A 12,980-nucleotide genomic window follows, 5' to 3' on the forward strand; every position below is an offset into this window, starting at 1 on the left:
TCCCTTGATATAGAAGGAAAAGGATGGGTTTCTTCGGTTTGTTTCGTTTGTTTGCTTGTTTATTTTTCTCTGGGTCTTGTGGGATGATTTCTCAGTGAAGGAAAATAGGTTGGGAGTGAGGCACAGATAGTGGTGTGTATTGCTGAGTAGGGCATGAGGAAGGGTGTGGAGAGGGGGTTCCGTCACTGTGCTCTTTCTCTGCTGGGAATTCTGTGCTCTAGAGAGAAGGACTTGGCTGCAGCCCAGGCCAACTTGGGAAACGTTAATTTCCCCCTCCCTCACCCCAGTCAGGACTAATTTCTCTCTTGGAGTTATTAACACCATCCTCCAACATGCTAAGCCTGTACCTGCCTGCGACACTTGCAGGAACTCTGCCTCCTGCCAGAAACATTCCTCCCCCAGCCCTCCACAAGGCAGTTTTGTTCTTTTTTTCTTCTCTCTTTGTTCAGGATCTTGGTTTAAATTTGCAGGTAAACTTTATTTATTAAATATTACCTTTACAGATAGGCCTTTGCTGGCTACAGGCTGTCATTCCCTATCACAACACCCCTATTTTCTGACCTTGTCTTGTTCATTAATCTTACTGTTTTTGGTTTTGGTTCTCCAATTTGCTCTTCTCCTTGCCATTTAGATATAAACCCCTTACTGTATCCCTGGGAGAGTATCTAAAACTTAGTGGGACTTAATAGACCTCTTTTGAGTGGGTTAATAACACACATCTTACTATCATACAACATGCACCCTGCACCTTACCTGAATGTTTCCCCCAGAAGACTGTTAGCTCCGTGAGGGCATGAAGTATGTCTCACCCTTCTTGCTACCTTCAGCACTTGGTTCACATTAGGCACTCAGCAGAGGCTGAATAATTGACTAGGAAAAAGGGTGGTGACTGCAGCTACTTGGGAGATAGATTGCAGGGATCTTTAAATGATTGATTGATTGATTGATCGATCTCAACAGGCTGCCTAACCATAATATTATCATGCCTCAGGCCCATTTTTTTTTTTTTTAAATTACCATCCTTAGTGCATAGCTTTTATCCTCAGTGCTGCTTCATTGTCGCAAGGTAGTTGCTGCAGCTCTGGCCATCACCATCTTATTCCTGACAGGAGAGGAAGAAGGGGGATGGGCAGACTGGTGACTGCTAGCTGTGTAAGTCCCCTCTTAAGGAAGTTTCTCAGAAGCCCCACTAGGTAACTTTTTACATTCCACTCAGTAGGATTTAGCATATGAGTAGTCACAGCAGAAACTAGGAAAAGTGGTTTTTAAAGTGGGTACATTGCCTTGTCCAACAAATTTCAGGTACAATTAGTAAAGAAGTGAAAAATGGACTGTGATAAGCCGGTACCATATATAATTGATATTATGTAAAACTGCTAGATTTCCTGAACGTAGTATGCTAGTTGCTCTAATAAGCCCAACACATAACAATAAACATAGTACTTGTTAGCCCCTAACACAAAAGTCCAAGAAAATTTTCAGGCAAAGCCTCTCGTAGCAGGAATGGCTGCTGAATCTTCTAAGGAATTCCTCAGTCTTTGTCAATTTAGAACAGGGCTAGGCCAGTTTCTTTTTCTCTAACTGCCAAAGAAACTCCCCTTCCGGTCCCCGTCCCTACCCTAATGAGGAATGCTCAGCAGGACCCTCCTTGGCAGGGCTCACTGGATGCTGGTTTACTGTCAGTAGAAACAGAAGCTCATTTAACTATTCAAGGTTTCCGAAGTGCATCCTGGGAATGCTCAGAGTCCTTGTTGATTCCTTTTATGATGGACCTAGAAATCTGGAACTTGAAGAAAGGGAGCAAGAGGGGGTGGTCATGAAGCAGGTGAGAACACAAGGGACAGAGAGAAAACATGACAATTTAGAATTGCCTCCTAGTTCTAGTTCTAGTTTTAGAAGCAAATTATCTGGGAAGATAATTTAGAAAACTGGAAAATTTTACCTACTTCTTCAGAGGGATATTTTTCTAATTAATATGTATAAAACATTTTATAGTCACAGAGGAAAGCCCACAAACCCCATGCACACTCATATGCAAACATACACAGAAACTGTGGGACACCAGGGTCTCCTGATTTAAGTTATAGCACAAGTTTCCTGCTACATCAGACATTTAAATTTGGAGGTAAACTTTAGTGAAACATATGAGATCTCAGTGGTTGTAGAAGGCTACTTTTAGCCTAAGTTGGCTTTTAGCTCAATACAGAATAACACATCCAACTATAACCTCAATGCTATGGGCCCCATCAGAACAATGTAGTCATCATTTGGAACAAGATTTAAATATAAAGCTCTTATGTACTCTTAATACCTTAGATTTATCCCAATAGAAAACTGACAATAGAGTAGTTAGCAAAGCAGTTCTGATTAATGCCATAAGCAAATAATGAAAGAAATACAAATTTCACTTTTTGTATTTCAATTGTTTCATTAATCTAGCAGAAGTAGTCAGAATATTGGATGTTTAGGGAAGCTTAGTTTTAACAAGTATCTTTATTTGTCCCTGTCTGGAGATAGGAAATATAAAGAAAATTGTTAGTTTCTTAATATATCATAGCCTTTCTAAAGCTGTATGGAGTTGGACTTTTCTTCTAGGACAATTCATTTGCATTTGTTGCAAATATTTAAATGTTCCTTAGATACAGGGTAAGTCTAAACTGATAGGAACTATTCCATAGGAAAGAGCTTAGGTGTTCTTTAACAAAGTGAAGAGGGGAACTGAGGGATGCCTTTTTCCCTTTTAAATCCAAGAACTGAGTTGTGTTTATATGAGTAAGTGAGTTGGGTGTGAAGACCTTTGCCCCTGGTGTAATCAAGAAGGTTAAATGTTACTTGTTTATTTTAATTAAACATTTGTATTTATTTTCTTATAGAAAGGAAATAATTAGGTATGCATTAAGTAAATTATCCTCTTCACATTCTGCCAGTTTCTCAGGGAACCAAGATCAAACAGGATGGCCTTACAAAAAACGTTAGTCAAGTTGAAATCTTGTTTATAATATTGATCCCTGGTATATCTCTCATCTTTTTTGGTCATGAAATAATAATAAAAGAAAATATCATTTGTGTTAGGGTCCTCCAGAGAAACAGAGCCAATAGAGTGTGTGTGTGTGTGTGTGTATGTGTGTGTATACATATACCTACATACATATTTTACATATATATACATATAGTAATAGTACATACTATGAATATATACACATATTCTTTGCATATATATGCAAAAGTACACTTGGTATCTATAAATATGTATATGAAGATATATATGTATATATGTGCATCTATATGAATATATATAAAAGTATGAAGATATATATATATATAGAGAGAGAGATTGAGATTGAAATTAAGAAATTGGATCCATGATTATGATGGCTGACAAGTCTAAAAATCTGCAGGGCAGGCCAGCAGGCTGGAGACCCAGAGTAGACTTAATGCTGCAATCTGCCTGAATGTGAAGGAGGTCAGGAGGCAGAATTCTCTCTTCCTCAGGAACCTCAGTTGTTTTCTCTTAAAGCCTTTAACTGATTAGATGAGGTCCACCCACATTATGGAAAGTATCTGCATTACTTGAAATCTCTTGACCTAAGTGTTAATCCCCTCTAAAAATATCTACAGTACCTAAAAATAGCAACATCTAGAATGGCGTTTCACCAAATATCTGGGTATTGTGGTCTAGCCAAGTTGACACATACAATTGAACATTACATAATGTAACATAGATCAGCCACAGTTCAGTTTAAAAAAGGTTAAAAAAATTAACCATTACAACAGTATCATCATCCTCATTAGTGTCAGCACCATCATCATTATTTACTGTGTGCCAGGTACTCTTTTAAGTACTTTACACGTATTAACTCATTGGATCCTTCGACACAGCCATATCAGATACATACTCTTACTATAGCCGTTTTATAAATGATAGAATTACATTGAGGTCAACTCACATGTCCCCAGCTCTATAGCTTACCTAATTTCAAGTAGACAAGTATACTTGTCTACTTTGCCTATGAAATTTCCTTGAAAACAGGGCTGGTACTATTCTTTTTTCTTCTCCCTCCTGGCCTTTCCAACCTGAACATCACTGATTTTTATGCCTGTCCATCATGGAATTCATTGTACTTTTCTCCTCTTTTCTTCCTGAATATAAATAATCATTCTAGAATGTTACTTTTTGGGTTTAGGAATGCATCAAATAGTCACAGATGTCCTGTATTAAACCTGAGCGTCTGAGGACAGTGTTGGCAAGGGATGATGCCACAGATATACCCAGCTTGGACTGGGGTCTGGACTGAGGTCAGAGAATGCAGGCAATAATTACTGAAAGCAGAAACTTCTTCTTAATGAAGGTCATTAGAACTTTAAAGAGTGTTCACCTTTCCAACAAGTGTGTTCACACTTCACTAGTCCAGTAATTTCTCACTGGGACCAGCATCTTCAAACCAAATGAATGCACCCTAATCCTTTCTTCCTTCCTAGGGACTTCTGAGTTTGAAGTTGGACTTTGTTCCTGAATATTGTATAACTTCTTCTTCTTCTTTTTTTTTTTTTTAAAGATTTTATTTATTTAGTTGACAGACAAGAGATTACAAGCGGGCAGAGAAGCAGGCAGAGAGAGGGGAGGAAGCAGGCTCCCCGCCGAGCAGAGAGCCCGATGCGGGGCTCGATCCCGGGACTCTGAGATCATGACCTGAGCCGAAGGCAGCGGCTTAACCCATGAGCCACCCAGGCGCCCCAATATAACTTCTTACTGTCCTAAAAAAATTAGAAGATGAAGTTACAAGCTGTAAACTGCAATAGCACACAGTCCCAAATGGCATTTCCTCCTGTCTGTGTAGGAATGTATATGGATTTGACAGATAAAAAGAATGCCCTTTTTCTATAATCCTCCTGTAGCTTCATGGACATGTCCCTGAAACTCAGCTGGCTTGCTTATCCCTGCAGTTCCTGGGTGGTCTGATGAGGGTAAAACCCATCATCAAAGCAGGCCAGGTGCTGACATTCAGCTTATGAAGCTGTCAGGAAAAGATCCTCTCGATTTCTTGGAATTCCTGCCCGCACAGCACCACCAGGCCATAATAGCCCCCGGTGCCTCAGGTGAGGGATTAGCTGAGCATCGTGTGGCCAGCTCTCATTAATCCTTCCGTACCAGCAAACCTAGATCCTCTAATTACTAGCCAGCTAATACCCAATTCCGTTTCTCCGAGGGCTGTAGTCTCTGAGGGACAGAGGAAGGAGCAGAATGGGGGAAAAGAAACAAAAATGAAAAACACGTGAATGTTGGGTTATATTTATTTTTCCTGTTAAGCATCTTGGAAAATTCCCTCTCTCTCTCTCTGTCTCGCTCGCTCTCACCATGGATACCTACCTACCTACCTACCTACCTGCGTACATTCCTGCTTACCTACCTACTAAGCTGCAAGATCAACCAATTAGTTTGGGAGGTTTTCCTCTTCTGATTTTGGAATGTAAATAATGGAGGGGTTTGGGTTTTGTTTGAATCCATATTCTTCCCACCTCCTTCCATTTCTTTTGCTTCTGTTGACTGATGTATCATGCAGCTCCTGTGATTGAGGGTGCTTGCTGGGGTCACTTACCAGGAAGCATGTTTATTTGCAGCTGGGCTGCATCAAGTAGAGGTTCTCACTTCCTCCTTGAAAGTTCGTCCGTTCTCCCCTAACATTCTTAAGTGGAATAGAAAATACTGAAGTGGTTTCAAATTGAGGTGTATTCAGAATGGAGAAGTGGTGTTAGAATTTTAGGACAAACCATAGGCCTTTGGATATGGGCCTATTTGTAGAGTCCTGAAATACTCATGATGGGACTAAGGTCTCAGGAAGTTCTCTGTTGTCATATGGAACATAAGATCATCACACACCCCTGGCAGATGGTCTGCCATCTCTGGGAATATTTGAACTTTTCAGTCTCTTTCTTTCCAAACTATACCCCTAGCGTGGTGAGAGTATGTCCTCTCAGTAAGGTTCATGGTACTTTTTTATCCTCAGTACTTCATTATTTTAAAGAGGTCCCATAAAGACAATAACTGTTTTCTGCTCCCCCGTTTGAGTTATAAATTACTCATTAACTATTTGTACAGTGAGTGAATGAATGATGACCCCAGATAACATTTCTGGCTAAGCAGAGTAAGAAGTTCTTCAGAAAGGAATACAGCGAGTATTTCCCAATATGTAAAGGTCTGGGATAACAGATAATTTCATGTCACAGTGGCAGTTTATTGGTGGTGACAGTCCATGTGAACACTGTGTCAAGAGAAATTCCAGCTTGTCTCCATGGCTGAGGATAAAGGGAGGCCACACAAAGGGACACCTGGGTGGCTCAGTCAGTTAAGCATCTGCCCTTGGTTCAGGTCATGATCCCAAGCTGCTGGGATCGAGTTCTGCATCAGGATCCTTGCTCCGTGAGGAGCCTGCTTCTCCCTCTGCCTGCCACTCCCCCTGCTTCTACGCTCTCTCTCTCTCTGTCTCTCATTCTGACAATTAAAATCCTTTAAAAAGTACAGGGGGGCAGTTAATCCAGCTTCTGCTAGGAGAAGCCAGGCTTCCCAGAGAATGTCTCAGAGAAAGTTACATGGAACAGGGGTGTTTCGCAGACTCCTAAAACTTCTCCCTTCTTAACTGCCTGTCAGTAAAAGACCCTCAAAGAAGACATGGCTTCCAGAGAAGAGAACACAAAAAGGACAAACAGAACGCTAAGAATAAGTCAGTTGGATGCACTTAAACTGAACAAGGCCCTGGAGCAGCTAGTTTGGGTCCAGTTTTCTCAGTGCTTTTATCGATGTAAGCCAGGGCTGTTAGCCCACTCTGAACCAGAGGTAAAAACATTCTTGTGGGAATTCACCAGCTACTCTAAAAATGCCACCGTGGGACAATCCATTTTGAATATTCGGTACAAAAATGATTTTTCCCCAAAGCTGAGGTACCAGCCACCAAGTAAGAATCAGAAGCTGTGGTATGCTGTGTGTACGATTGGTGGGATGTGGCTGGAAGAGTGCTGCTATGACCTCTTATGAAACCATCATTTGGCATCATTTGGGAAAGCCAGGCAGTGTATGAATATCATGGTTGGACTTTTTAAATTGGGTGGGCTGATTAATTTCCTGATTTTCCTTCAGAGGGGCAAGTTTGCAACTTTGACAGAACCTCTCCTAGGCATTCATTCTGTATTTTGCAAGCCCCAGTATTTGAATAAGGAACTTCTATGACATGATTTTGCTGAGTTTCTGATTTTCCTCTTACCACTTATTTTTTTTTAAAGATTTTATTTATTTATTTGAGAGAAAATGAGAGAGAGAGCATGAGAAGGGAGAAGGTCAAAGGGAGAAGCAGACTCCCCATGGAGCTGGGAGCCCGGAGCGGGACTTGATCCCGGGACTCCAGGATCATGACCTGAGCTGAAGGCAGTTGCTTAACCAACTGAGCTACTGATGCTCCCCTCTCTTACCACTTATTCATATCCAGAAATTGATAAGTTGTCTTCATGGTGTATTCGTCTAACTAGTGCTCCTAATAGTGACAACACGTTATCCACCAGCGGCAGTGTTCTCTGTGTGGAGAGTGGCCCACCATGCCTCAAACCATAGGATGTGAGCATATCTTCTCTTATTACTGTGTTAAAACTAGTCTCTTATTTGACATGTACTTTACTTGTCCTAAGTGTGGCACAGAGGTACACAGTGTGCAGCCGCTGAAACCAGGAGCTGAGATGTCAGAAGTGAATTATCTTTAGAAACTAAGATTGTTTCTCTGAGGAAAACTATTATGTTCAAGTCCTTAATATTAGTCATCCTGCGCATACTGTTCAGGTGTCTTTTATGAGGGGATGTGCTTCTCAGCCACTGTCTTCTGTTCCTTTCCAAGCATGACAAAATTCTAATCATTAGAAACCACATGATTCTGAATATATTATGTAAACAATGAAAAAAAAAAAAAAGAATGAGCTCTGTTTACAGCAGTTGCTCTTTAAAAAAAAAAAAGGCCACACATATGGGAGGTGACAGTGGACATTGGCCATTCCCTTGCTAAAGCTAAACATTAGGAAGCCTCCTTTTTTCAAACATAAAGGTGCCGGAGTGTGAAGAGGCATGTGAAGAGATGCCTTTTGTCTCCTCCTGAATGTAGGACTAATTGGGAAATAGGACACAAGTGACAGTTACATGTAAGTCAAAATCTCAGCTGGTCAAGTGGATTATAGAGGGTGGCCTTCAATCTCTGTTTCTTCTCCCAGAAGTCAACATTCCAGTCCCAGTGGTCTTGGAAAATACTGGAGCTTCTCCTGAGAGGCAGGCCCTACCTAGCTAAGCTTTCTACATGGCAGGAGAGCAGAAAAAAATGTAATGACATTATGGTGACAGAATGCTAACTACTCTTATGGTGGCAAGCACAGCCTAATGTATAGACTTGTCGAATCCATGTTTTACACCTGAAATTAATATAACATTCCAAGTACAGTATATCAACTGTAAATTTAAAAATGCACTATTGTCATAGAAAGAGCCAAAATAGCAGAGTGACTAAGGCATGTTGATCCTTCTCTCTTAAGCAGTGATAGGAAAATTCTCTCCAGCCCAGGGAGGGAGTCATGAGGGAGCAGGCTGAGTGAGGATAGAAGTGCTCTCTCATGACTGGCTCCTTCTCAGGAATGGAGTGCAAGCTTTTTCCTTTTGGGGGCAGATGAGAAGAGGGAATATATCATATCTATTCTAATACAAGTTGTCCAGAAAGTCTGCTTGGATCTGGCCTTTTGTTCTGTCTAGGTTCATTGCAGCCCTGACTGTTGGATTAAGGCCCGTGATACACTTTGCCCCATCGCCAGGGTAGAAGTCTGCAGGACATCCTTCTCTGTCCTTACCCTGTACCCCTACTTCCTGAGAGCTGATTTGCTTTGATTGTCTTTAGCTGCCTGTGAGGCACTTAAGGACACCTGTGTAGCACCTTTGTGGCCCTGTGTCACTATGTTGTTTTAGAGAATTGCCTTTGTAGTTCTTTATATGCTGGGTCACAGAGGAGTCTTCCCAGAAATTTCCAACTTCAGAACTTTGTGAAAACTCACATAAAATACTTACATTCTAAACCCGCAGAAGCCCTGTTGATAGGTTAGTGTCCAATGTCAAGCCATGGAACTGAAAGAGACCACATACTTGATCCAGACAGCGCTATCTCCACCACCATTGAGGGTATGAAGGAGCTATGCTGGAAAGAAGCTTCAGGAGTCCAACTTTTAATGGGCAAAGATTCAGTTCTTCACCCACTCTCTTTTATACAGGGTCCCTTTCATTTCCTTGTGCTGTTGTTCTAAACCCATCTACGGGGGTTCCTGGCTGCCCAAGAGATGCTGGTGCTGCCTCCCCAGGCTGGAAGCACACAGTGGGTGTTTGTGCTGAGGAAGTCACAGGACCCAGGGAAGGTAGTACTGCTCAGCCGCGGTTGGTACTAGAGCTGAAGTCCACTTCTCTCCTGGGACCATCTTATTATTAAATACCTCCAGCTATCTTTAGTTATCTTTTCCACCAGCTATCAGATCTTGTGTTTGAGAGTCTTCCAGATGCTTAACCTAAAAACCACCACCTCTAGTTTAAGCTTGTTACTTTTTTGCTAGGTCCTCAAACTCATTTCAAGCCTTTACTATTCTGAATGTTGTATTTTTCTGAAAAAGATCTCAGGTGAAATGCATCACTAATTGCATAGAGCTCAGAATTTCTGTACCACCTTCTTCATTTCATTATGCTCCTTTCTGGAAAGATAAATCTCTTTTAATTATGAACATACATTTATTTATTATCTGACATGCAAATCTAGTTTTCCTTTCAGTGAAATTAGTTCATTGCAATGCAACTTCTGGGAGCTTATTTAACATCAATTAAAAAACTCCACATTATTGAAACTGTACATTAGGATCAGGAATAAAACAAGATCTATGAGCACTGTGGAAAAGTTAATTGGAAAATATGATTAACTATGAAGTCCACAGGGTCCTATGGAGAATGCTGACCTTGCTGCCTCTCTGTGTAGCCTTTTAAACTCTTGGAGTTACATTCTCAGATCCTAAGAGCATGGAACTAACATCAAAGAGCATTTTGTACCTGTCAGACACAGATTAATGCAAGATGCTGTCCCTGCCCACCTAGTTCCTGCAGGGTAGCTGGGCAGGTAGACAGTTTGTAAGGTGACGTAGGGTTCCAGTACAGCACTGCCCCAAGCAAGAAGAGTCAGCAGGGTTTGCCAGTGGGGCTGTGGGAGAGGCCACTGACACAGGGGACAGCTGTGGAGCAGAACAGTTCTCCTGGTGGTGGCTGTTACTTACCCCACATAACTGGAGGGTGCTCTACTTCCAAATCATGGTTTTTTTTTTTTTTAAATCAGCATAAAATCTGGAATGAAGAGAAGTATCTTCTGAAATGCTCTCTCACCATGAGAAAAATAAGCAGAGTGAGCTGTTTCATCTGTACACTGATTGTAGTGCTAAATTAGGAAAGATAAATGAACCTCATCTCTATCATTACCAGGACTGTGCTTTTGTATATCTTGTTCTTTGGGGTCCCCATGGACTGAAGAGAGCACATGGCAAACCTTGCAATACAAATTATTTATACTTATGTTTATATAAATGAAACAACAACAGAATTATCCCAGTGATCTTTAACCAGTACTCCATGACTAATGGTGATTTGAAGTACTCATTGAAGTGAAAAAGGAAAAGAATCCAACAGTGCTCTTCTAACACCTGATCGCCTCTTCAAAGCTGGAGTCCTTCTCAGTTTGTACCCAGAAGGGTCCGCTCTGCTTCCTGGCCATATAGATCCCTGAAAAAGGAACTATTGCGTATGGCTTCTCTTGTTGGCCAGAGTCTGAGTGCTACATGAGGTCAGCATGTAGCTTGCTATTCTTAACATCTCAGCTAGTGCTGTGAGCTCAACAACTAGTCAATGGATATTACTCTTAGGTCCTGACTCTTCACACCCAGAGATAAGCTGACCAAAAATAATGAGATGGGAAGTATGCCATTATTTCTGTTTTATTATGTTGTTGATTTTGTTACAAAGCAAACTGATCCTAGGGTCATGATCCTAGGGTCATGATCCTAGGTCATGAAAATTGACCCTTCGTGATCCTAGGGTCATGAAAATTAATGCTTATTCTGTGTCTTAAAACTGTGAACCTTCTATGATGTTGTGAAGTTTAAAAAAGCCAAGACTCGGGGCACCTGGGTGGCTCAGTGGGTTAAAGCCCCTGTCTTTGGCTCAGGTCATGATCCCAGGGTCCTGGGATCCAGCCCTGCATTGGGCTCTCTGCTCAGCGGGGAGCCTGCTTCCTCCTCTCTCTGCCTACTTGTGATCTCTGTCTGTCAAATAAATAAATAAAATCTTAAAAAAAAAAAAAAAGCCAAGACTCACTCAGCAACTTCAAACTCTATTCTCTATGAATTTCAATTCTAAATCTTAAACTAGTGGTTGCTGGAACTTTAGTATTATAAAAGCTTAGGCAAGTAAGTCATCCCCAGAAGTGCTGTGGGAGCCATTATAAATGGACAGCTCTCAGGTCTCATTAAAGACACAGGGGAATGGAATATGTCCTTGGGAACCATACATTGGAAAGTACCTGTATCTGAGCTTGTGTTTTGAGGCTAACTTCCTGAGTCCCGGGGGCAAACAACCCGTCTGCAGCTAATGCTTTAAAAAAATATAAAAGCCATTAGGCTGGTCACCCCTGTCTCACAGATTTGCATAGTAGGTGCACGCATTAATCAACACTTTTGGACCCCTGTCACTTCTGCCTTTGATCAGAAGCCTGGTTTGTCCCAGAGTGCCAAACTGTAGGAGTTGAGTGAAAGAGAAAGAGGGAGAGAGAGGGAGGGTTGGGTGGAGAGGAGAGTAGCCTATCTCACCTACCAGACAGTCTTCTTCTCCCTTCTCAAAGCAAGTTCCTGGCACATTCAGATGGCTTCATGGTATCCATGGCTGGGGTCAGGGCTTAGTCTGCACTCTGTGACAGAGGGGACCAGCCTACAGTGATCACACTGAAGACCCAGCTGGCAGTGCAAGCTCAGGTCACCTATAACTTTGTACTTGCATCCCTGCAACATTGCCGGGCTCTTCCCGGGACCAGCTATTTGCTTAGTTCTGCTTGTCTGTCTTGTTAGATTGCAATCCTCAGAAAAGGAAGTATGACTTTTTATTTCACTTTCCATGTATAAACCTTCTCTTATCATTTCTTGGTGGGAAGTCATAGGGTCTGGGTAAACCAAGCTTATCCCCTTGACCTCACCTGTGCACTGAACACTCTTAGCTAGAGTCAACAGTTTCTTAAAGTTAAGAGAGATGCTAGTATGGTCTGTGGCAATCTCTATATAATCCAGAAAATACTTTATTTTAATATCCCAGGATATTCTGCTTTCCTGAATTTGAAACATGAAAAGAAGTCAGATGTACATTTAAATAAAATAAAAATTCGAAATGGATGATAATGAATTTACCCCTGATTCTCCTTCACTGAACATGTCAAACTGTATTTTAAAATGAGGCTCATTCTCAGATATATGTTGGCACTGCAGCATTTTCATTTGTTTGGAAATACTGTTTTCAAGCTATTTTGGTCGTGAAATGTTATACTCAAAACGTATTTATTTTAACATTTTTGGATTTCTTTTTACTTTATTATAGTATGGACTTAAATCAAGTAAGAGCAATGCAATGTGATGTCAGAAAATGCTTTGTTCCAAGAGAGCATTTTTCTGTAAATAGATATGCTTTAAGGTAGTTTTTTCAGATGATTCGTATGAGAAGTCCTAGGGACAGAGAAACCAGTTATTTAAAAAAAAAAAAATAACCGAGGTCAACATAAATTTAACATGAAACTATACTGAAAGAGGTAGATGGTCAGACTTCATGATGAAATGAAGGAATATATCCTTTTTTCTTCTTGAATGGAGTTGATCCACAGGCTTAATTGGTTGTGAGTTTTCTC

The 12,980-nt window shown here is 41.1% G+C and overlaps 1 protein-coding gene and 1 pseudogene across 7 annotated transcripts in view; both read left to right on the top strand.

Annotated features, from left to right (window-relative positions):
- AFF3 (ALF transcription elongation factor 3) overlaps window positions 1-12,980 on the top strand; it is a 576,277-nt gene that overhangs the window by 205,500 nt on the left and 357,797 nt on the right. The window lies entirely within an intron of this gene.
- LOC131808498 (peroxisome biogenesis factor 2-like) lies at window positions 6,540-9,186 on the top strand (annotated as a pseudogene).

The sequence above is a fragment of the Mustela lutreola genome, chromosome 9 (assembly GCF_030435805.1).
Source record: "Mustela lutreola isolate mMusLut2 chromosome 9, mMusLut2.pri, whole genome shotgun sequence".
Taxonomy (NCBI): domain Eukaryota; kingdom Metazoa; phylum Chordata; class Mammalia; order Carnivora; family Mustelidae; genus Mustela; species Mustela lutreola.